The 23,639-nt window shown below is 41.6% G+C and overlaps 2 pseudogenes; both read left to right on the forward strand.

Annotated features, from left to right (window-relative positions):
- Positions 1-23,639, forward strand: part of LOC125278694 — a 368,525-nt pseudogene that overhangs the window by 163,671 nt on the left and 181,215 nt on the right.
- Positions 382-9,705, forward strand: LOC125249234 (annotated as a pseudogene).

Below are 23,639 nucleotides of genomic sequence, written 5' to 3' on the forward strand. Positions count from 1 at the left end.
AGCTTTATTAATTGCTTAATTATCTCATTAACTTTAACTCTGCTTTAGTGTTATTTTAACACTATTTAGAGAGGGACCATATGTACTCTGAGCAGAGTTGATTTAACTCTGGGGATTTTACTGTGTAGTAACATTTAAAAATGTTAGTCAAACATCTAACTAAACATTAAATAAATAACATTCCATGAACGATGTACAAATAACCTTTTTATGCTAACATTTTGAGAACATAAAGACCAGACAATATTGAATGAACATTCTATTAACCTTATTGAGGAATGTTTGTTCATAACTTTCAGAGAACCTTGCCAGAACGTTCGCTAAAGAATGTTCCCTGTAAGCTGGGCTCTTACTTTAAAAATAAGGTGGATAATATAATGCTTTGAACGGTGTGTGTGTGTGTTTCAAAATGAGGTGCCAAACATTGCATTACTGGGTTCTGGAGGAGGAGAAAGAGCCATGGTGGGATTGCTGGGATCCCTGGTTCAGCTCCAGAAAACAGGTCTTCTTGACTCCATCCTTTATCTAAGCGGAGTCTCTGGATCCACCTGGTATGAACACTGAGACACACACACACACACACACACACACACACACACACACACACACACACACACACACACACACACACACACACAGAGAGAGAGACATGGGTTGAATGCCAAAACTGACAGCATATGTTGTTCTTCTGAAGGTGTATGGCCTCCGTATATCAGGAACCAGACTGGTCCACCAAACTAGAGACTGTGAAAGACAAGATCATCCAGAGACTCAGCGGTCCTGGAGTCAGCTGGAAAGAAGCATTTGCCAAACTGAAGAAATATTATGGGAAAGACCATTTCAGTCTGACTGACATCTGGGCAGTGATGGTCATCACGACATTTGTGAAAGAGGTCTGTAAATAGTCTATTCATGACCCGGGACATACCACGCAAACTCATGTAGACGCGCAATAAATTTTAAGCATAGATGGCATGACCGCAGTCAGTTCTTCAGGGGTTGCGCTGTGTTTTGACTTAATAAAAAGAACCGGTTCATAAGAGTCATTTGTTCATGAATTGGTCTATGCACATGTTGCTCCCTCTGTGTGTTTTTGACTCACTACAAAGAACAGTTTCATAAGAGTGATTTGTACGTAAATCAGGCTAGACAGGTTGCGATGTGTGTTTTGACTGAAAGAACCAGTTCATAAGTGTCATTTGTTCATAAAATTTGCCTTATATCGACTATTGTAACGAGGCGTGATTCGGGGTTGGATCCATGTGCAAGCTTTATTAAAGCAGAGTTTTTAGTTAAACAGGCAAGGGGCAAACAGTGGCAAACAGGTATGGCAGAGAGCAGGCAGATTCGTGATTGTTGAACAGGCAGGGAACCAGGGCAGGCAGATATCATTCACAAAACCAGGAAACAATAAACAGTCCAAAAGGTCCAAAGGGCAGGCGGCAGAGATTCGTACACGGGGAACAGACAGGATCAGAAACAGGCAGACAGACAGGGTAAATAACGCTCAGAATTGTACACAGGGTGAAACAAGACCTCGCAAAGTGTGTGAGGGTGTGTGTGGCTTAAATAGTCCATGTAATGTGCTGCAGCAGTATGTGGCAATTGGTGATTGGTGGAGTGAGTGCAGGTGATTGCCAGGGAGGATTGTGGGAACTGTAGTCCGGGAATGACTGGGAACGTGACAAATATATCTGAAAATACAGACAGTGAAAAGCATATTCACTCGTTTTAACCAACATCAGAGATAAAAGTGACGTGAAAAGTAAAATCTCCTAAATGACTTTTGTTCTTCAACAGTCATATTTCTTTATCTCAATGAATGCATGAATGAATTTACTAATTTACTAATTTACTAATTTTCTCAGTAAAAGTTTCTCACTGCATAAATGTAAAGATGCTTTGAGGCAAGAGAACTGTTGTTTTGTTGGTGATCTGTTGAGAAAAAGTAAGGTAGGTTTTGAGGCTGGAATTTTGCTGGTATTTTAGCTGGTTTATGCTGGTCAAGTGCTGGTCCAAAACCTACCTTAACCAGCATATTCTGGTTTTTCCCTGGTCTCTACAATAACATGAAGCTGCAAAAACTGTGTTCTAGATCGATGAACACACACTCACAGAGCAGTGGAGCCAGCAGAGTAAAGACGGTAAAGTCCCGTTTCCCATCTACACCGTGATCGACAAGAAGTGCAAGCAGCGCAATATCGGAGGTCTGTGTTTGTCTGAAAGAGAGAGAGATAATGTGTTTGTTTCAGCTGTTATATAGACGTGTTTCTGTCTGCAGACCCCTGGTTTGAGATCACTCCTCATGAAGCAGGTTATTCTCTCACTGGAGCGTTTGTGGACGCCTCCATCTTTGGCAGTCAGTTTCACAAAGGCTCCAAGAAAAATCAGCAGGACGAATTTGACATGCTGTACCTGCAAGGTAACAAACTCTGTTAAAGGGGAGTTTAATATTTGTAATATCATCTTATACTGTACATTGTACACTTACGTCATTGACTTACATCTCAGGTCTTATTAGCTTATGGCATAAAAATATGTACTATTTATGTTATGTGTTAGGGTGTCCACTGTTTTACTGTAAACCTCATGTTTGCTGATATTCTCTGTTTTTCTGCAGCTCTATGCGGAAGCGCTTTAGCTGATGAAGTGGAGATTAAGAAATTCCTCTGGCAAAAGATAAAAGGTTCTGAGGGCTGAATTTGGTTTAAATTTAATAGTTATTTCATTACAATCCATTTGATTTTTTTTTTTTTTTTTTTTTTTTGCTTTGTTTTTTTTTTTTTTGCTTTGTTTTTCAGATTTCTTTCAACCAAAGGAAACAATATTTGAGGAAATGAGGAAGGGTAAAGCATTTATTAGGCTTTATTTATGAATTTATGAATTTATTTATGAACTATTTAACAGCCCTGATTTGATGTTTTTGAAATAAGTCTCGTATTTGATCAAATATTACAGTTAAAACCGTAATATTTAAAATATTTTTACAATTTAAAAAAATTTCAACTTTGTGAATATTAAGTAAAATGTAATTTAGTGATTAAAGCTGAATTTTCAGCATCATTACTCCAGTCTTCAGTGTCACATGATCCTTCAGAAATCATTCTAATATGATGATTTAATGCTCAAGAAACAATTATGATTATTATCAAACAGTTTATTTTATATATATTTTTTATGGAAATCATGATACTTTTTTCAGGATTTTTGATGAATAGAAAAAAGTTGAAAAGAACAGCATTTACTTGAAATGGAAATCTTTATAAATGTCTATACTGACACATTTGACCAATTTAATGCATCTTTGGTGAATAAAGTATCCATTTTTATCTTACCCCGAACTTTTGAATAGTAGTGCATTACAGTTTTCACAAAAATATGATAATAATAATAAGAAGAAGAAATGTTTCTTAAGAAAATCAGCATATTAGAATGATTTCTGAAGGATCATGTGATGCTGAAGACTGGAGTAATGATACTGAAAATTGTAATTTTATAGAACAGCATGAGAGGAGTCAGGAAGCATTGGCAAGAGGGAGTGGAACAGGGTTGGAAAAAGTCTTTACAACGGGATTCAAAGCGCTACTGCTGCCTATATCAGACCTCAGACAACAAGATCCAAACTCTGCAGCTACAGAAAAGTGTTACCAGGTGCTCATGAACCTCGTGGACATGAATATCTCTGTTTTGACTGGCAAAGATCCTTCTGCTCTTGATGAACCCATCAGAACTACACTGTACGGTAACAAGCCACTGATTGGTCTGTATGTCCATCACAGCCTTATGTTCACGTCTTAATGAAAGTTTTAAGGCCCATTCACACCAAGGATGATAACTATAATGATAAAGTTATCGTTCTAAAATCACTATAAAAGAATAGCAGAGTCCACACCACAACTGTAACGGCACAGAGAAATGACATCATTGGAATCACTTTCAGAATGATTTCTTCCAGCTGATGAACAATGAAAACATTGACAGCCAATCAGAATCCATCCTGCTTAAAGAGCTCGAGCATTTAAAGTGACAGATGACAAAAGTGCAGCTTGTGCTTAAAGGGTTAGTTCACCTAAAATATTAATATAAAGATTAATATTTTGTAAATAAAGTGCTACATTTTGTTTTCAAAATTGAGGTTGGACTTGGGTTATGTTAAAGACACAGTTCACCCAGAAATGACAATTCTGTCATAATTTACTCACCCTCAATTAGTTTCTTTCTTTTGTACATAAAAGAAGATATTTGATGGACATTGACTTCAACAGTAGGAGTCAATGGGGTCTATCAACAGTTTGGTTACAGACATTCTTCAAAATATCTTCTTTTTGTGTTCAACAGAATAATGAAATTCATACAGATTTTTTTAATTTTTTTCAGAATTTTTTTTTTTTTCAAGAATTTTTGTTTTTAGGTGAACTAACCCTTTAATAAACAAAATGATATTGTGCGTTGGTCTGGACGATGTGAACGCTAAAATAGTTATCGTCCTTGGTGTGAACAGGCCTTTAGATTTGAGAAGGAAACTTTTTTTTAATTAAATAATAATAAAATAATTAAAATACAAAAGGCCATATTTCATATCATATCTGCATGTGTAATTTGTAAGTGTCGCTTTGGATAAAAGCATCTGTTATTGATTAAATGTAATTAAAAAAAAAAAATGTATTAAAATTTTTGCTTTTTGGCAAAATCTAAAAACAATTATGAAAATCAAACCATGAAACAAACAAACAAACAAACAAAAAAAGATACACATAATAACAAGAACTCACTAATGTACATGTCCCGTCTTTTTACAGACCTCTCTGGAGGCAAAATTCTTTTGGAAAGACTGAGAATTATTGATAAAAAAGCAGAAAAAACTGAATATGAAGAGTTACACCATGGATGTAATCAACAGTTTGACTGGTCGGATTGGTTACTGGCTATTTGGTAGGTTGAACTGTTTCTAATATCCATCCATCCATTCTCCACACCACTTTTCTAGAGTTGTGGGGATGCTGATTTACACCTTAAGTGTACCTTAGTGTTACCAAAATTTCCATCCATTATTTTAATATAAACTAATAAACGTGATGTGATGCATATTTGTCAGTCACACATCAATAAAACAGGTCAAAACCTGTTTCAACCTGGTTATTGTGAATTAAAAACACACTTTAGCACTATAATAGAAAACTGATTCATTCATGTACGACTGACAAATATGCATCACATTAAGTTTATTAGTTTGTGTTAAAACTGTGTAATTCAAATGGATGGAAATTTTATATGCAATTTTTCATCTTATAGTCAGATTGATATGTAAACCACTATACATTTAATACTTTAACTTTTTATCCTCTAGTTCTTTTGAAAACCAGTTAGTTCTATTAAAGGTGGCCTAGAATTGGAAATTGAATTTACCTCGGCGTAGTTGAATAACAAGAGTTCAGTACATGGAAATGACATACAGTGAGGAAGAACAGGCGAATCTCAATGTAACACCGACTGTTATGTAACAGTCGGGATCATTAATATGTACGCCCCCAATATTTGCATATGCCAGCCCACGGTCCCAACATTATGAAAGGCATTAGACAAGGGCAGCCAGTATTAACGTCTGGATCTGTGCACAGCTGAATCATCAGACTAGGTAAGCAAGCAAGGACAATAGCGAAAAATGGCAGATGGAGCAATAATAACTGACATGATCCATGATAACATGATATTTTTAGTGATATTTGTAAATTGTCTTTCTAAATGTTTCGTTAGCATGTTGCTAATGTACTGTTAAATGTGGTTAAAGTTACCATCGTTTCTTACTGTATTAACGGAGCCAGAGCCATGTCGTTATTTTCATTTTTAAACACTTGCATAATTCATAAACACAACTTCATTCTTTATAAATCTCTCCAACAGTAGCCACGGAGCACCATCAAACTCATTCAGAATCAAATGTAAACATCCAAATAAATACAATACTCACATGATCCGAAGCATGCATGCAGCATGCATGACGAACACTTTGTAAAGATCCATTTGAGGGTTATATTAGCTGTGTGAAGTTTATGCAATGCATTATAGTTGCGAGCTTGGGGGTGGGGAGCGCAAGCATTTAAAGGGGACACGCACAGAAACGGCACATTTTTAATTATGCCCCAAAATAGGCAGTTAAAAAATTTAATAAGAAAAAATCTATGGGGTATTTTGAGCTGAAACTTCACAGACACATTCAGGGGACACCTTAGACTTATATTACATCTTGTGAAAAAGGGTTCTAGGGCACCTTTAAAAAACAAAATACTTGTCTGATCCTGTAATGAAACATGTAGTCAAGAAGTCTATACAGCCAACATTGTTCTCGATAAGAACTCAAAATCAAAACTACACTGTCAAAATGAACTAAATGTAAATAACGAGAGAGTATACTTACCCCAAATCACTGTCGTAAACATAATAAACAGCCTATTTGATAGCTGTTAGGATGGATTTTGCGTGAAACTGCATACTTTCATGTTTACGTCTATCTATAGATAAATGAAAGAAGTTCAGGCTACTATATACAGTGGAAGGTGTCGTAATAGCTTGAATCCATAACAAATGAACATTGAAACTAAAAAGTTTACAAGCAAAAAGCGAAAGCAACAGAACTCATAATAAAACATGAATCAACATAATTAGAGTAGCAGTACATTTGCTGCATCGACTAAGTTCAGAAAACAATCTTTATGCTGGTAACAATCTCTAAACCAGTTTTGAGTATTTGCCTATAAATATCTTTACTTACTGTATGCTATGTTCCAGACAGATCATATTTTGGATTTTTCCCACCTCCCTCTAGGAAATAACGTCTGGAATGCCACTCAGTCAGCCATTTTGCGTAAACTCGGGTGACATCGATCAAACCCGACCTCAGCAAGATTTGTAATTTTGAGTCAATTCCAAGATGTCAGCGTGTCCTGACTCCAATGAATATGAACTTAAAAACAAACTTTAACATTAGACATTAAGTTTGTGTAATGTTACCTTCGTATGAGTGACTGGAACTCACTGAGGTCTGAAGTGGGGCATTTAATTTTGTCCAACCTCATCTGGAATGCAGCATAAGTTGTAGTTTCCATGGTTATCTGATATGAATAGCCACATTGCCAAAATCTTGTAACATTATTTTAAAACAATCGATTTCAACAAGTCATAACAACAGCTATAGGCTACAAGTTACTTATAAGACATGTTTTCCATCTTTCTTGCATTATTGGGTGTTTTAAGGTCATTAGTGACATTCACACTGATCAGATTCATCCGCGCAGGAGCTTAGTGATAGGGCTGGGTAAAATATCGATTTCTCGATTTTAATCGATTCTTATTTTTTACGAACCGATATTGATTCTTAAATCCCCAAGAATCAATTAGTCTAGTCTGTTCTCAGTTGATGAATGAGCAGAATATGTAGTGCCTCCCATCCAATAAATCGCAATAATCTTTGTGCTTTGTTACTTTTGATATGAAGCAAAGTCTCAGATTTCAAATGACGGACATCTACTTATGAGATTCAAAAAATAAATACAGTTTTGACGCTGTTTAATGTGGTGTGACGGATCGCTTTAGTGCCTCAGTTAAAGAGAAGCATGTGATCATCCTCTCCTCCTGCTTTAATACCAGTTACAGCGAAATAAACATGCATGAACATCTGAAGGTATGTTAAAATATACAGTACAACTTACTGAAATCTGTATCATGTCTCGTGTAATCGCTCAATCGGTGTTTCAACCTCGGAAAGACTCAATAAAACAGCTTGTAAACAATGTCACGTAACGTCACATTTACCTCAGAAAAACATATTCAGTGACCATAAACTCATTAGTCAGCTAGAAAAGTGCTCTAGAAAGCAACATTCTGATAAATATAGCTATGCACATTTACATATTAATTATAATTTTTAACGTTCTTCAATATTTAATGCATATTTGAATAAATCAGTTATGACAGCTGGGATTTAAATGTTTATATTTCAAAAAAATTAATTGGAGTAGAAATATGATTATGTAACAACTCACGTCAAGTAACGATCAAAACAATGTTCCACCGTAAGTAACTTGTAGTTTTATGCTTCAACCGCTAGAGGGCCAAAAGAACTATTTACTCAGCCTGAAACCTTAATTAATAAGAGTGCATTTGTTTTACAGATGCTTGGATGAGCATTATTAATTGCATGAATCTGTGGGTCTGGGGCAGGAATCATAACTTTCTCCACGACATGACAGGTAAGAACAGACCTGCTAACTGGAAATTCTGTGTGAATAATATAATAATGCTGTGATCCCTCAGGGGAAGCAGTGCCCTCCACTCTTCTGGAAACTAAGACGAGAGACTTTGAAGATGCCGGGCTGTTGCTGAACTCACCCTACTTCTCAGTGCTGAGAAAAGAGACACATCGACCTCATCATTTCACTGGATTTCAGTGAGGGTGATCCTTTCATGGTATTATACACATTTTTAATTCTCTAGTTTCACTCATAAGAAAATGTTAGTGCTATAAGAGCAACTGTGATGCTTTTCCACTGCAGACGGTGAAGGAAGCTGCCAAGACATGCAAGAAACTAAACATCCCTTTCCCTGAGGTCAACATTCCCCAAGGACACTCAGAGAAACCAATGGACTTCTATGTGTTTAAAGGCCAAAACACTCCAACCGTGATCCACATCCCTCTCTTTAATGTGGTCAACTGTGGAGGCAAGTTAAAGTCTTACAATGTCCTGAATAAAACTGAGATATCAACTGTGTACTGATTTAAGTGTGTTAATGTTTCTTCAGATAAAATTGAGGCCTGGAGGAAAAAATATACGACTTTTCAAGGTCCTTACAACGCTGAGATGATCACTGACCTCATGGAGGTCGCTGGAAAAAACATCACAAACAACAAAGACAGTCTGCTGGAGGAGATCCGTGCGGCCGTTGGGCAAAAAGGATCCAGACGTTAATGTTTAAAATCTGAATATAGACTAAACTGATTTGCATATCAGCAGTGTTGGGGGTAACGCATTACAAGAAACTTGAGTTACGTAATCAGATTACTTTTTTCAAGTAACTAGTAAAGTAAAGCATTACTTTTAAATGTACAATTTAATCTCTGAGTTGCTTTTTTCAAATCAGTAACGCGAGTCACTTTGTTTTCACATTTATTGACTGATGCCTCTCCTGTCGCCATGTTGAGAGGAATCGTAAGTGTTTGTAACGTAATATTACTTTCCTTAAAAAGTAACTAAGTAATGCAATGGGGGTAATGGGGGTAACGCAATACTTTCTGAAGTAACTTTCCCCAACACTGCATATCAGTCATTTTACAACAGTTTAATTTCTTTTTCAGTCAGCTTTTTTTTCTGCAAAATGACATTAGATTATCAGAGGTTTCCATTTTATGATTATAATAAAAGAGTCATGGTCCTGAATACTGACTGGTCCATTCAGAGTTTCATAATTTTTACTTTTTAGTATTTTGGACATACAGTATTTAAAAAGAGTTCTTATTAATTCCACAAGGGTTAGGATTTGGTTTCGTTATAAGCAGTGTAATAATTTAATTACCCAGAAATTTCTTCCATGCTCTTAACAGAGTTAAATACACAAAAAAATGAATGAATGAATGAATGAATGAATGAATGGCATGGTTTATTATGCATCTATTTGATTTTAGTTCAGAAATCATATTTTCAAAAAAGCATCTATTTGATTCCTTAGAATCAGTATAAACCAGCCCATTTGTGAAATAATCAAATTGAATTAGTCCCCCTGTGGTAAAAATCAAGTTTTTAATGTTGTTTATACGTCTGTGTGGTGTTTTTAATATGCTTTAAGACAAACCATGTGACAATTCATCAGTCAACACCATTGCTGAGTATTTTCTCCTTAAATCTGAAGTGAAAAAACGTGGTTTGAAATCGCTGGTGTGTGTGACGTCAATAACTACCCCAGTGGTGTAGTCTATGTGATATGCAGGTATATGCCGTATACCTGCATATCACGTACCCTATATATTATATAAGATAATATATAATATATATGATCACTGATCTCATGAAGGTCGCTGGAAAAAGCATCAGAGTGAAACTGGTAGAGCAGATCCGTGCGGTCACTAAGGCTAAAAGGCTCCAGGCAATGGCACGACAAAATCAATATTATATATTACCTTTGTTATATAATATTATTGAAATTAATGTTTGAAATGGTCTTATTAATTTTTATAGACATTTTATTAGCATTCATCCCAACTAATAATTGTTCCAAATACTCTGTAAATGTTTTTACACTAGACTCCGGAGTTCGATACACACATGTAACTACAATATTTCTTTGCTTCTCCATTTCGATCTCAACTGTTAGGCATTCCATTAGATCTTCGACTACAGTAGTCATTCGCTCAATTACTTTGCATTTCAAATCACTACAAATATATAATGCCACTCCACCTCCTTTTCGATTATTTCTGTTAACATAATACAATTCATAACCCTCAAAAGGAAATTCAGCCCCTTTATCCTCAGTTAACCAATAATTTTGTCATTTCAATACTTTAGTTTATTCTTCGTCCCAATATGACATCATATTCTCATATTTTGATTGTTTAATAAAACAGAAGTTTAATTTAAAGCAAATATTGTGCAAATACTTCACTTTTGGCCACTACGGTACATGATTAATCTTTAATCTGTTTGTTTGTTGATTATTTTCATAATCTATTTCATCAAGTAGTAGTTGTAGCTCTAGTTAATTTAAGTTTGTTTTAATCATAATAAATATTTTAAGAAAGGTTGTGTTGCTGAGGCTTCGACAAAACCTGATGATGAAGATCGTCTCGGTTACAAAGGTAACCCTCGTTCCCTGAAGGAGGGAACGGAGACGTACGTCGGACAGACCAACGAATAGGAATCTCACCAGAGAGGCCAATCTACTTTGAGTGTAACTAAACGAGCCAATGCACATTGGCATGCAATCATCTGCATCAGCTGCTCGCCTCGCAGCGCGGGTATATAATGAGCAGCAGGTGCGTTGCATCTTCAGGTTTTCGCTGAGGAGCCGAACTAAGCAGGCGGCAGCACAGCAGGACAACAACTGTGGCGACGGGACGTACGTCTCCGTTCCCTCCTTCAGGGAACGAGGGTTACCTTTGTAACCGAGACGTTCCCATTCAGTCGGTCACGTTCGACGTACGTCGGACAGACCGACGAATAGGAATCCCTACCAAAGCGCCACAGGAGCTGCCCTCCTCCAGCGCTCTGTTGTAAGCCACCTGAACCCCCTTGCCTGCGGACGGTGGGACAGGGCTAACACACAGAGAGGGTCGATCACTGTTGTTCCCAAACCCATTCAGTGAGACTATTGGATAACGCTGGGAAAGTGTAACCTTTCGTTGAAAGGAACGCTGCGGAAGCCACATCCTTCCCCGAAGGAGTTATGTGGAGAAGTACATATGGAATAAACCTGTAGGGCTGTGCTACATATGGAAGAACTGGGGTGACTCCAACTCGGTAGAGATGGGTTCTCCCAGAGGGAAAGACACGGGCTTCGTTTAGGAGCAACCGTGGAGAAGCCATATGGGATCCCCGTAGGGTCACACATATGGAACCCAGCCTAAATCCGGTTCTCAGGGATTCAACGGAGTATAGGCCTGGCGCCGGACGCTCCACCACGTCGGCTGCCGAAGGGTAACCGGAGGACTCAACAGGGTCTGCCCGTAGGGACTCTCTGGAGCAAAGAAGCGCACGCAGCGCAGCAAGCCGACACTAAGCCGGGGCCTCTCCGTGCCTCTGACCTGAGGCGAGAACACGGGAGGAGACCGGCTCGACATGAAGGCTATAGTATCTAGCGAACGTGTTAGGTGTCGCCCAGCCCGCAGCTCTACAAATGTCTGTTAGCGAGGCGCCACGAGCCAGCGCCCAGGAGGATGCTACACCTCTCGTGGAGTGAGCATGCAACCTGAGCGGGCAGGGCACGCCCTGAGCTTGGTAAGCCAGGGCGATGGCATCCACTATCCAGTGGGCCATCCTCTGCTTGGAGACAGCCTTTCCCTTCTGCTGGCCTCCGTAACAGACAAAGAGCTGGTCTGAGGTCCTGAAGCTTCGAGTTCTGTCTATGTACAGTCGCAAAGCGCGGACTGGACAGAGCAAAGCCAGGGCTGGGTCTGCCTCCTCCGAGGGCAGCGCTTGCAGGCTCACCACCTGGTCCCTGAAGGGAGTGGTAGGAACCTTGGGCACATAGCCAGGCCGGGGTCTTAGTACCACGTGGCTGTCACCCGGCCCGAACTCCAGGCACGATTCGTCGACCGAAAATGACTGCAGGTCCCCTACCCTCTTGATAGAGGCCAATGCAACCAGCAGCAAAGTCTTCATAGACAGAATCTTTAAATCTGCCGACTGCAAAGGCTCAAAGGGAGCAATCTGGAGTGCTCTTAGCACCAGAGCGAGGTCCCAAGAGGGTATGGAGGGGGACGAGGAGGATTTAACCGTCTCGCCCCCCTAAGGAACCTGACGACCAGGTCGTGCTGACCAACAGATTTGCCATCTATGTGGTCGTGGTAAGCGGATGTAAGGACTTAGCCTATTTATTAGCTCAATTTAATTGTTACAGGGAATAAGAATTGAATCAACTGTAAATGATTCACTGTAAATGATTCAGAATTAATATTTAACACTTCATCAATTATTCGTCCAGCGAAAATTGAGGTTAGAGTATTTTACCAATTCTGGATAAAATATTATTCTGCGGCCAACAGTAACAATATTTTATTATGATTATTGTTATTATTGTAATTATTATATTATAAGCAAGAGGTAACTTGATCTTTGAGTTTAAGACAGTAATTTGATACACAGCACAAGAAACTCGTATATGTGAAAATCAAAACAAGATTTATTGACTACTTCTAATGATTACAGGAAACTAAGGCTAAACACACACACACACACACACACATACATACATGCACACACATTCGCGGAGTTGATGAGTTATGAAAAGTCCCAAGTTCAGTGCTAACTTAACTCATAACCTGAGGAAAATCACAAAAGCAGAGCTTTGGCTTGATTCTTTAGGTTTAAAGGCGTTTCACCAGTTTCCAGCAAGAGAGAGAGAAGTTTGCTTGTACCTGCGTTTGCTGTGACAGCTGAGGTAATCGGGTTGTTCCGTGACTCGTGTACAGCGGAATCCCGTTCTGGATTGGCTGTCTTTCAGGTGACGTCTTCTCGGGAAAGCCCTGTGGGTTGCGCGGAAGCTTTGAAGGATGCTGCTGGCTGAGCGTCTGGCTTGAGCGGCTCTCTTCTGGGGAGACTTTGGTCAGATATTTCACGAAGTGTTTTGGAGTCTGGATGTGACGGCTGTCGAATGATCAGCGGCGCAGCTCGTGGTTGAAGTCGGGTGTTCGATGGAAAATCAGCCCCGGTCAATCAGTTATCAATGACCCATGCGACTTTTCCGCCGTGGTCAAAGTAGCGGTGCTTCAGTCCGGCTTCTGACCGATTTCGAGCGATTTCTGACCGACTTCTGGCTTCCAGCTTCTGACTTCCAGCTTCTGACATTAGCTTGTTCGGACAGCATAGTTTTAAGGGAGCGATCCTCCAATGAGACGTTGCTATGGAGATTAGACACGCCTCGTCTATTGTCTATTGATCACATCGCGTGATATCTGCAGAACATTCTCCTGTTTATTAACAACTTTATAAAGTTTCTTAATATTTTCCTGATACTGAATTTCAATGTTTAATTCACACAGAATTACAGAGAATTATAAATTCTGCATTTAGAACTCAAACATGACACACTTCTTACACACATATTACTAGACTGACCTAATTAAAAACAATGATTACAAGAGAAAGAAAATGCATACGGGAATACCAACATATAATGCATTGACTCCAACATGTTAGTAATCCCATCATATCATGCGTTATTCTAGATATAGTTAATATTTTAAGTAATCGACAATTGTCCCTTTTGAGATTCAAGATTGAGTCCTTAAGCATAGTTTAAACTTTGACCGGAGTCACGAGTGACCGGGTCACGATGGACGGTCAACACAAGGGAGGTATTGATAGGACAGATTCGTCTTTAAATCCGTTGATGGGTATTTTCCTGTTCCGTCCGATAATACAAGAGGGTTTTGTGAGAGAATCAATAGATTTAATGTGATCAAATCCACGTGATGGGTTCTGATTAGTTTATTGCTGATGAGCTAAGAAGTCCTTTAGACAGAGTCCTTTGTTAAAAGAAGTCACGTCATCACTTCTGTTAAGGCTAGGTGTTTCCTGTCAGGAAATGGATCTTTTGGACCAAATTAAGTTTTGTTCAATCATGCCTCTGGCTGATAAAGCCATTTGGTAACGTCTGTCGAACGAGTCCCTACACGGAGATAGCAGCAGAATGGACTTTGAGGGTGGAGGGGGACAGCCTACGCTCCAACCCTTGCTGCAAGAAGGAAAGCACGACACCGATCGAGCATCTTCGGGGGTCTTCTCGGCGAGAAGAGCACCACTCGACAAACAGGTTCCACTTCGAGGCGTAAGCACATCTCGTAGACAGTGCACGAGCCGAAGTGATGGTGTTAAGTACCTCGGGGGGTAAGTCACCTAGAACCTCCGCGTCCCGTCCAGGGACCAGACATGGAGTTTCCAGAGGTCTGGACGCGGGTGCCAAAGAGTGCCCCGTCTCTGAGAAAGAAGGTCCTTCCTCAGAGGAATGGGCCAGGGAGGGGCTGTCGCGAGGAGTGAGAGTTCTGGGAACCAGGTCCGGTTGGGCCAGTAAGGCGCAATCAGCAAGACCCGCTACTCGTCCTCCCTGACTTTGCACAGAGTCTGTGCAAGTAGGCTCACTGGGGGAAACGCATATTTGCGCAGGCCCCGGGGCCAGCTGTGTGCCAGTGCGTCTGTCCCGAGTGTTCCCCCGGTCAGAGAGTAAAACAACTGGCAGTGGGAGGTTTCTGGTGAGGCAAACAGGTCTACCTGAGCCTCTCCGAACTCTCTCCAGATCAGCTGAACCACCTGGGGGTGGAGTCGCCATTCTCCTGGCAGCGCAGCTCATGATAGCTCGTCGGCCACACGGTTGAGCACACCGGGGACATGAATGGCGCAAAGCGACCTCAGATGCTTCCGACTCCACAGGAGGAGATGGCGGGCGAGTTGCCACATGCAACGGGAGCGTAGACCACCTTGATGGTTGATGTACGCAATGGTCGCAGTGTTGTCCGTACGGACCAGTACATGCTTGCCCCGTAGCAGGCCTTTGAGGCGGCTCAGAGCAAGACGTACTGCCAGCAACTCGAGGCAGTTGATGTGCCAATGCAGATGGGGTCCCGTCCAAACCCCTGACACTGCATGCCCGTTGTACGTGGCACCCCAGCCGGTGGCAGAAGCATCTGTGAATACCACAGTATGCCGGGACACCTGTTCTAGGGGCACTCCTGCCCGGAGAAACAAGGGGTCCGACCACGGACTGAAGGTTCGGCGGCACTCCTGAGTGATTGGCACCCGGAACGTGCCGCGTTGCCACGCCCATCTTGGGACTCAGCCGTGAAGCCAGTGCTGAAGCGGTCTCATATGAAGCAGACCGAGCGGTGTTACAGCCGCAGCAGCCGCCATATGCCCCAGGAGCCTCTGAAAGAACTTCAGTGGGACCGCTGTCCTGCCATTGAATGTATTCAGGCAGTTCAACACCGACCGAGCACGTTCCTCTGTGAGGCGTGCTATCTGCTCGACCGAATCCAACTCCATACCGAGAAAAGAGATCCTCTGCACCGGGGCGAGTTTGCTCTTTTCCCAGTTGACCTGAAGCCCCAACTGGCTGAGGTGTCTGAGCACCAAATCCCTGTGTTCGCACAACTGATCCCGGGACTGTGCTAGAATGAGCCAGTCGTCGAGATAGTTGAGGATGCGAACACCCTGTTCTCTCATGGGAACAAGGGCTCCCTCCACGACCTTCGTGAAGACGCGGGGAGACAGGGCCAGCCCGAAGGGTAGGACTCTGTACTGATATGCCTGACCTTCGAACGCGAACCGCAGGAAAGGCCTGTGCCGCGGAAGGATCGAGACATGAAAGTACGCGTTCTTCAGGTCGATCGCTGCAAACCAATCCCGGGGACGGATGCATTCAAAAATGTGTTTCTGCGTGAGCATCTTGAACGGTAGCTTGTGAAGGCTCCGATTCAAGACCCGCAGATCCAGGATCGGTCGTAACCCGCCGCTTTTCTTGGGTACAATGAAGTAGGGACTGTAAAACCCTGACCTCATATCGGCTGGAGGGACCGGCTCTATTGCATCCTTCGCCAGTAGGACTGCGATCTCCGCACGCAAGACAGGGGCATCGACATCTTTCACTACAGTGAAGTGGACGCCCCTGAACCTGGGGGGACGCCGGGCGAACTGAATCGCATAGCCGAGCCTGATGGTCCGAATGAGCCAGCGGGACGGACTGGGGAGCGCTAACCAGGCTCCCAGAGACCGTACCAGCGGGACCAGAGGAACCACAGGCGCACCCGCAGCGGGGCAGCGAGGTGGAACGCAGGGACGCGGCCCGGGAGGCTCTCTCTGCAAGGCGGCCCGAAGCGGCGTCACAGTGTGCTGTGCAACACTTACCTGCTTCCACGGGTGGACAGAGGGAGCAGTCGAGGCTTTAACTGCCTGCTGCTCGCTGCTGTCCACTGGCAACAGAAGAGGGGGATGAGAGTGGTGAGGTTCTTGCCCTCCCACTGCTCTCCGAGCCCTCTTCGGACCCGGAGATAGAGGAAACTGCTCTTTTATTGAGAATTTGGGTACCGCTGGCTGTGGGCCAGCGGTGGAACAAAAACAGAAGGAAACAAAAGATTCTCCACCCGGCCCTCCTCCGGGGGAAGGGCGGTGTGGAACCTCCTGTAGAAGTCCCCTCCATCTCCGGGTCGCCCGTCCTAGGGCCGCTTGGACTTGGCCTTGCCACCCTTCTTCTTGGGGGGTGGCGGGAAGGACCGGCTCCACGGCGCCGCTTACTGGAGGCTGCTGCTGCTGGGCGGCCGCAGGGGGGCGCCCTCAAGATGAGGTCTCCGGTGGTGGACCCGGCCAGGATGTGACTCCTCAGACGCTTTTGTACAGGGAACTGTTGGGAGTTCTCGCGGTCGCCGAAAAGGCGGTGGGACACGGGGGAATTAAAAAACCACTTGTCGGTATCCTGTCCGCGAGACACAGCCAGAGATGGCGCTCCTGGACCACAGACATTGCACGACCCATTGACCCTCCACTTGTGGGTCTGGCCACCCCGGGATCCTTCGCCCTGATGGTGCAACAACGCCATAGCTAGGGCAGAGGGCTTCCCCCAGGCCTGGTAAGCCTTGCCGGTAAGATCCGATGAGTGCTTACAGACCCGGGAAGGGAGAGATGGCTCCCCCCCGCCAGGTGGAGTTAGGGCACAGTTGCATAGCAACGGCCCGTTTCACAGGGGGTATGCGCGTATAACCCTTCGCTGCCCCGCCGTCAAGGGTGGTGAGGGAGGAGGACCCACCGACACGGTTTCGGGCAGTAAAAGGTGCCGTCCACGTGCCAGTGAGCTCTTCATGCACCTCTGGGAAGAAAGGCACTGGGGTGGGGGGCTGAGAACCAGCCCTTGCCACCCCGAGATACCAATCGTCCAACCAGCTCTACTGGCTGCAGAGTGCAGGAGGGATGAGGGTTCCTAGGGGGTTGGTTCCCCGAAGGAAACGCGCTCACCGTGATCCTCAGGTCACCAGTGCCGCCGCCCGAAGCAACCCTCTGAGGAGGATTGGAACGAGGCAGCGGCACTGGGACTCCGCCCCTTTGCAGGAACTGGAGTCTAGACCGCAACTCCGAGACGGTCATCTTCCCACAATGGGTACATGACTCGTCCACAAACGTCGCCTCAGCGTGCCTTAAGCCCAAGCACACGATACAGTGTTGGTGACCATCCCGAGGCGCCAGGCAACGACCGCATCCAGCAGCACACAAGTAGAACGACATCTTTAAAAAGACGCGAACTACTCGTGTAAGCTCTTTCAGGGACTAACTCTCTCAGTGCCGAAGCAAGCAGGGGAAAGCCGCTGCAGCACAGACAGGGAATGTGCAGCCTGTTGTGTGCACTCTCTTTGCAGACGCTGCTCTTACCAGCTGTAAGAACAGCCTTTTAGCGCTCTTAAAGCGCACCGTTACCAGCCGTGAAAACGGCCTTCACACTGATACACAGCTTTTTGCTCAAATAAAAAAGGCAAAAACGAAAGCAAAGAATAAAAATCGGCCCCGCTCTGTGCTGTTCCTCTTGCACCGGACGAGAAGAGCAGTCAGAGAGAGAGCTGGCTCGTTGAAGTCCGTTCTTCAAACACTCGCTCGTAGAAACCACCGTGTTTGCTCAGTAGTTCGGCTCCGAAGCGAAAAGCTGAAGATGCAACGTACCTGCTACTCATTATATACCCGCGCTGCGAGGCGAGCAGCTGATGCAGATGATTGCATGCCAATGTGCATTGGCTCGTTTAGTTACACTCGAAGTAGATTGGCCTCTCTGGCGAGATTCCTATTCGTCGGTCTGTCTGACGTACATCGAACGTGACCGACTGAATGGGAACTTGATTTACATGATCAGTGTAATTCATTTTATTTATTTATTTTACATGTAATTTAGTCTTTGTACTTGGTGCAGTCTGGTGAAACGTGTTTGTTTTTGTGAAAAAAGCATCTGGAAGGAGAGGACAGAGAGCTCCAGTGATCCAGAACCTGCAGATGAAACATCATGATACTGAAGAACAAAGAGGTTGGTGTTTATTCTTCATTCCTTATTCATTCATCATGATGCTGAAGAACATGATGATGCTCACCAGATTTACAGGTTGAGAATGACAAATTAAAGCACGCATAGGCCTATAAAAACCCAAGTGAACTGAATGACATTCACAATGGGCTCCAGTATAATTACCTGCTAATAAGCAATTGTTTTTTCTACAGAGATCTTTTTTTGCTTACAGCAAACACTGAACCAAATAATTTAAAGTGGACCTATTATGCACAATTCACTTTTGCCTGGTGTTTGGACATAAATGTGTGTTGGCAGTGTGTGTACACAACCACCCTATAATGATAAAAATCCACCCACTCCTTTTTTTAATCCCCATAGTCAAGTCAAGTCACCTTTATTTATATAGCGCTTTTTACAATGCAGATTGTGTCAAAGCAGCTTTACATTGATAACTGGTACATAATTTTTGCTGCACAGCAGCTCTTAAAGAATAGTGTCAATGCAGGCAGATCAGAAGCACTGTTGAATAAATGTCAAGAATACTGTTGAATATCAAATGTCAAGTCAAATGTCAAGTGTCCCCAACTAAGCAAGCCAAAGGCGACAGCGGCAAGGAACCCAAACTCCAACAGGTGACAAACAAGTGGCAAATAGGTGTTAAAACGGAGAAAAAAAAAAAAAAATCATAAGCAGTGTCCAGAACAAGCCGTTTCCAGATCCCTGGCAGTGTGACGTCACAAAAGCCACAGGCCCCACCCACAGTGTTGACCGACACTTAAGTTTGAACATAGAACCGCCCTGAGCGCGTTCACAGTGAGTCCGCCATTGCTGCACTGATGAGAATGTGTCCCAAGCATTTTAGGTGTTCTGTAGCTGGATGGATTAATCCACATAGCTCTCTTCATTTACTACCTAAATCTGAGCTGCTGAAAACGAGGTGGATTAACTCCCTCGGGTCGGCCGCGTTTTTTTTTTCAAACTATTGTGAAAGAGACTCAAAATACTCCGTCAATGTTGCACATACAATTAAGAGCTATACACCATTTTAATCTGTGGAATATCTTCTTTTATTTTTGTACACTCAGAGTAAAAACAAAATGTTGTGCCTTTTGTAAAATAAAGAAAACTAACATGATGCATGATCTCTCGTCTCTCTCTGAACAAACTCCAATCTGATAGTTCTCAGAAAATGAACTGTAACTTATGAATACTAATGACAAAAAAAAATGACACATATGTCTAAAGAAACGTTGAAAACAAACATTATGTGTTTATGTAATCTGTATGAAAAGAGAGACATGTCAGAAGTCCTTGATTCAGCTCATTATCCACTAATGTGGCCACGCCCACGGAGCGAGCGCTATTCAGACGCAAATTCAGTCAATACATGCATTCATCGTCTCAATCGTGTATTTATTGTCTTGAAAAGTGTTTTGAATAGCCATAGTTAGCGATCTCTGGCCTCTGTTAGTTCAGTTATTTCCTGGATTGCCTATTCTTCTTTAGCATTGGCATTTGTGGACTAAAAGTGCACAGAGCGCCCTCCGGCTGCAAGTATGAATTGAAACAGTATCCAGCGTTCATAGTGATAACAATAAATATTGAATAAATATTACTCCTCTGTATAGAAAATTGACATAAACATGAGAATCCATCAATATTTCTCCAAATGTGCATGCTTTTAAGATAAAAGCCTATATGAAATGCCATAGAGGTAACATAACTGTTCAGACACTTTGTATCATAGAAATCCATTATATTTTAATAATAGAATACCATTATTTTAAATTGTAATAATATTTCACAGTATTGCTGTTTTTTCTGTATGTTTGATTTACATTATGATGAGCTGAGACATGATCAACAGGGTTTTTTCACAGCCTACCTGACTGAAAGAGCTCATTATTTATGCAGGTCATTAGAGTTCTTTATCTGATTCTTTTGTTTTCTCAGGTGAGAATCATCCATTATTCATGATTATTCATGCCTCCACACATACTGTGTTTCTTGACCAAAGATGTTTTAGAAAATTTAAATCTCTCTATTGTTTTATATGAAGGAGTAGGAATGATAATTTTTACATAATTTTGAAGCAAAAACTCTAGTCTACAACCTCTAATACCCAGAAGTCTTGTGAACACAGATTTAATATATATTTTTTGGCTTTATTTCAGTGACTTAAGTTTTTAGTTTTTTTCAATAACCACGCATAAACATTATTCCTTCAAAAATACAAACATGTACATACGTGTTCCTTACATGTTATTGTAGCCTAGTTTGTGCTGAATATAGTGTAATGACACTTTTTCCATTAATATGTTTATGAACAACTGAAAAAAGCACAAATGTCAGGGCATGTCAAAACTTCTCCAGGCCCCAAATCAGCCTCAGACCCCTGAGGGTTAACTTGGTTTTCCAGGAAAATGTGAAACTCACAGAAATTATAAATTCTTGAGTTTGTTTCTATCTTCATGAACTGCGCTTCATGTGCCCTCACTTTCTCTTGTCTTAAACAGAAAGCCACAAACTCACGAAATTTAAAAATTAACATTTTGTTTTACTGGTTCATTTGTTTAATAAATAATAGTTCACCCCACACATGACTGACAAATGAATGAGATTATTGTCTGTCAACATTATTAAGAGTTTCACCCTTGATATCCAGTATCATATATCATGTCAAAGAGTTTGTTCTAGTCAGTTTGATGATCTTCATGAAGTCAGAACAATGACTATGAACTTTAAACAACACACATTCTTTACTAAATAAACTGAAATGATTTCACCACAGCTTTACACAACCAGCAGAAAGAGAGCAGGTGGAATAAAGATAAGCGATGTGTAACGGTTTCACTGTTGCTGTCCATTGGTCACACCTTAATTTAGCAATTTCTAGTATTGCATTAGTATTGCGTCCTTCTCATGAGCATTTTTTAATTTTTACTTTTCAGTATGAGTTGAATCTCTTTTTATGGCCCAATTTAGCCTACTTAATAATTATGCACAACTGAATATAAGGCGTTTTTTTACTTCCAACTTTCCTTAACAATTATACATCACTTATAAATGATTAAATACAAAATAAATTGTAGTTATTAAGATTAATGTGGTTTGGAATTGGTAAAATGGGCTTGTAAAAATATCAGCTTGCATAATTATTGTGCATGTAAATGAGTCCAAACCCCAAGATCACAAGCCTCGTCTGAAAGGCAAAGGGGGAGGCATTGCTGTAATTTTTAGTAATATCTTCACTATTACTCAAAAGTCTAGTATCAAATATAATTCTTTTGAAGTGATGGTTCTTTATGTCAGTGGTTTCCAACCACATTCCCAGAGGCCCCCAGTACTGCACATTTTGCATGTTTCCTCAATTAAACACACCTGATTCAGGTCATCAGCTCATTATAGCGACTTCAAGACCTGAAATGGGTGTGTCAGACAAAGGAGACTTGCAAAATGTGCACTGTTGAGGGGCCTCCAGGAACGTGGTTGGGAACCACTGCTTTATGTAACTCTATCTAGTTTAAGTGTTGAGTCCCATTTGACATTTGTGCTGGCAACTGTATACAGGCCATCAGGACACCATACAGACTTTATCAAAGAATTTGCTGAGTTTCTGTCAGAATTAGTACTAGCTGAAGATAAAGGTGTAACTGTTGGTGATTTTAATATCCATGTAGATAATGAAAAACATGCACTGGGATTGGCATTTACAGACATTCTAAACTCTATTAATGTTAGACAACACGTGTCAGGACCCACTCATTCGTCGTAATCATACTTGAGATCTAATATTGTCACATGGAATCAATACTGATGCCGTTGAAATTCTGCAGCAGAGCGATGATGCTTATTTTTCGGCCCTCTTAGAAGAAAACAAACACAACCTTAGGTATTTATTTGATACAGAGGATAAAATAATGAGAAATAAAGCTTAATAATTAACCACAGATGTTTCAAAACAGCACAGCAGTAATAACTTCTGTACTTGCAAGATTGATAATATTAGAAAAAAGACATAAACACACAGCTAATGAGAGAACCCATAAACCACGTGTTCACACAAAATAAGACAATGAGAGAACTGACCAGGCGCTTTACAAAACATGAGACAAGAACACACGGCAAGTTAAAGTACACTCAACCATCCGCTCACAATAAAGACAGGACAGGGAGTGTCCGAATCCCGTCACGAAACGGAACTAGACATGATACGAACGCTACGCTCCCAACATAAAACAGGACATGCGGACAAGAGAGCGCACGGCCCAAGAACAAATGTTAGGGTCAAGGGTATAGCTCTCAACTAAAGCAAACAGTGATCACCATAATGGTAAATACAAACTTTTTTTATTTTCAATGAAACATAAAAACCTGTTAATTCCCAGCAAGAACTTCTATACAGGTATGAAAGAAACATGTTTGTAAACTGTGAAAGGGGTCAAAAGGCTGTGGCTTCAAATTAGTTGTAGTTCTTATGATTCTCTTTTTTTTCTTTTCTTGTCTCTCTGTCTTTCAGTTATTCTGCTTATTAAGAGCAGGTGTGCTAACAGAATCTGCTAAATACTTTACATTGAGCCTATAATGAACCATGAGAGACATTTTAAATCTATTCATAATAATATTGATATGAATACAGTTTGACACTGGACACACCCTCCTTCCTTTCCCCCTGACTCAAGTCACTGAAAGTTCTCCAAATATTCTATGTATCTTGTGGATCTATAGTTTTTTCCTTTCATGTGTGGTATCATTTTAAATGTCTCAGTGCGATTGGCAAAATGGTTTCAATTTCACAGCAGTCACTGGTATTGTGCAGAAGATTGAAAACTAAGGAGAATTCTGTCCTCCTTTTGGGTGTTGAAAAACCCACTCCTCTCCCCCAGAACAGGTGTTGGTGT

Source organism: Megalobrama amblycephala, linkage group LG1, assembly GCF_018812025.1.
Source record: "Megalobrama amblycephala isolate DHTTF-2021 linkage group LG1, ASM1881202v1, whole genome shotgun sequence".
Lineage (NCBI taxonomy): Eukaryota > Metazoa > Chordata > Actinopteri > Cypriniformes > Xenocyprididae > Megalobrama > Megalobrama amblycephala.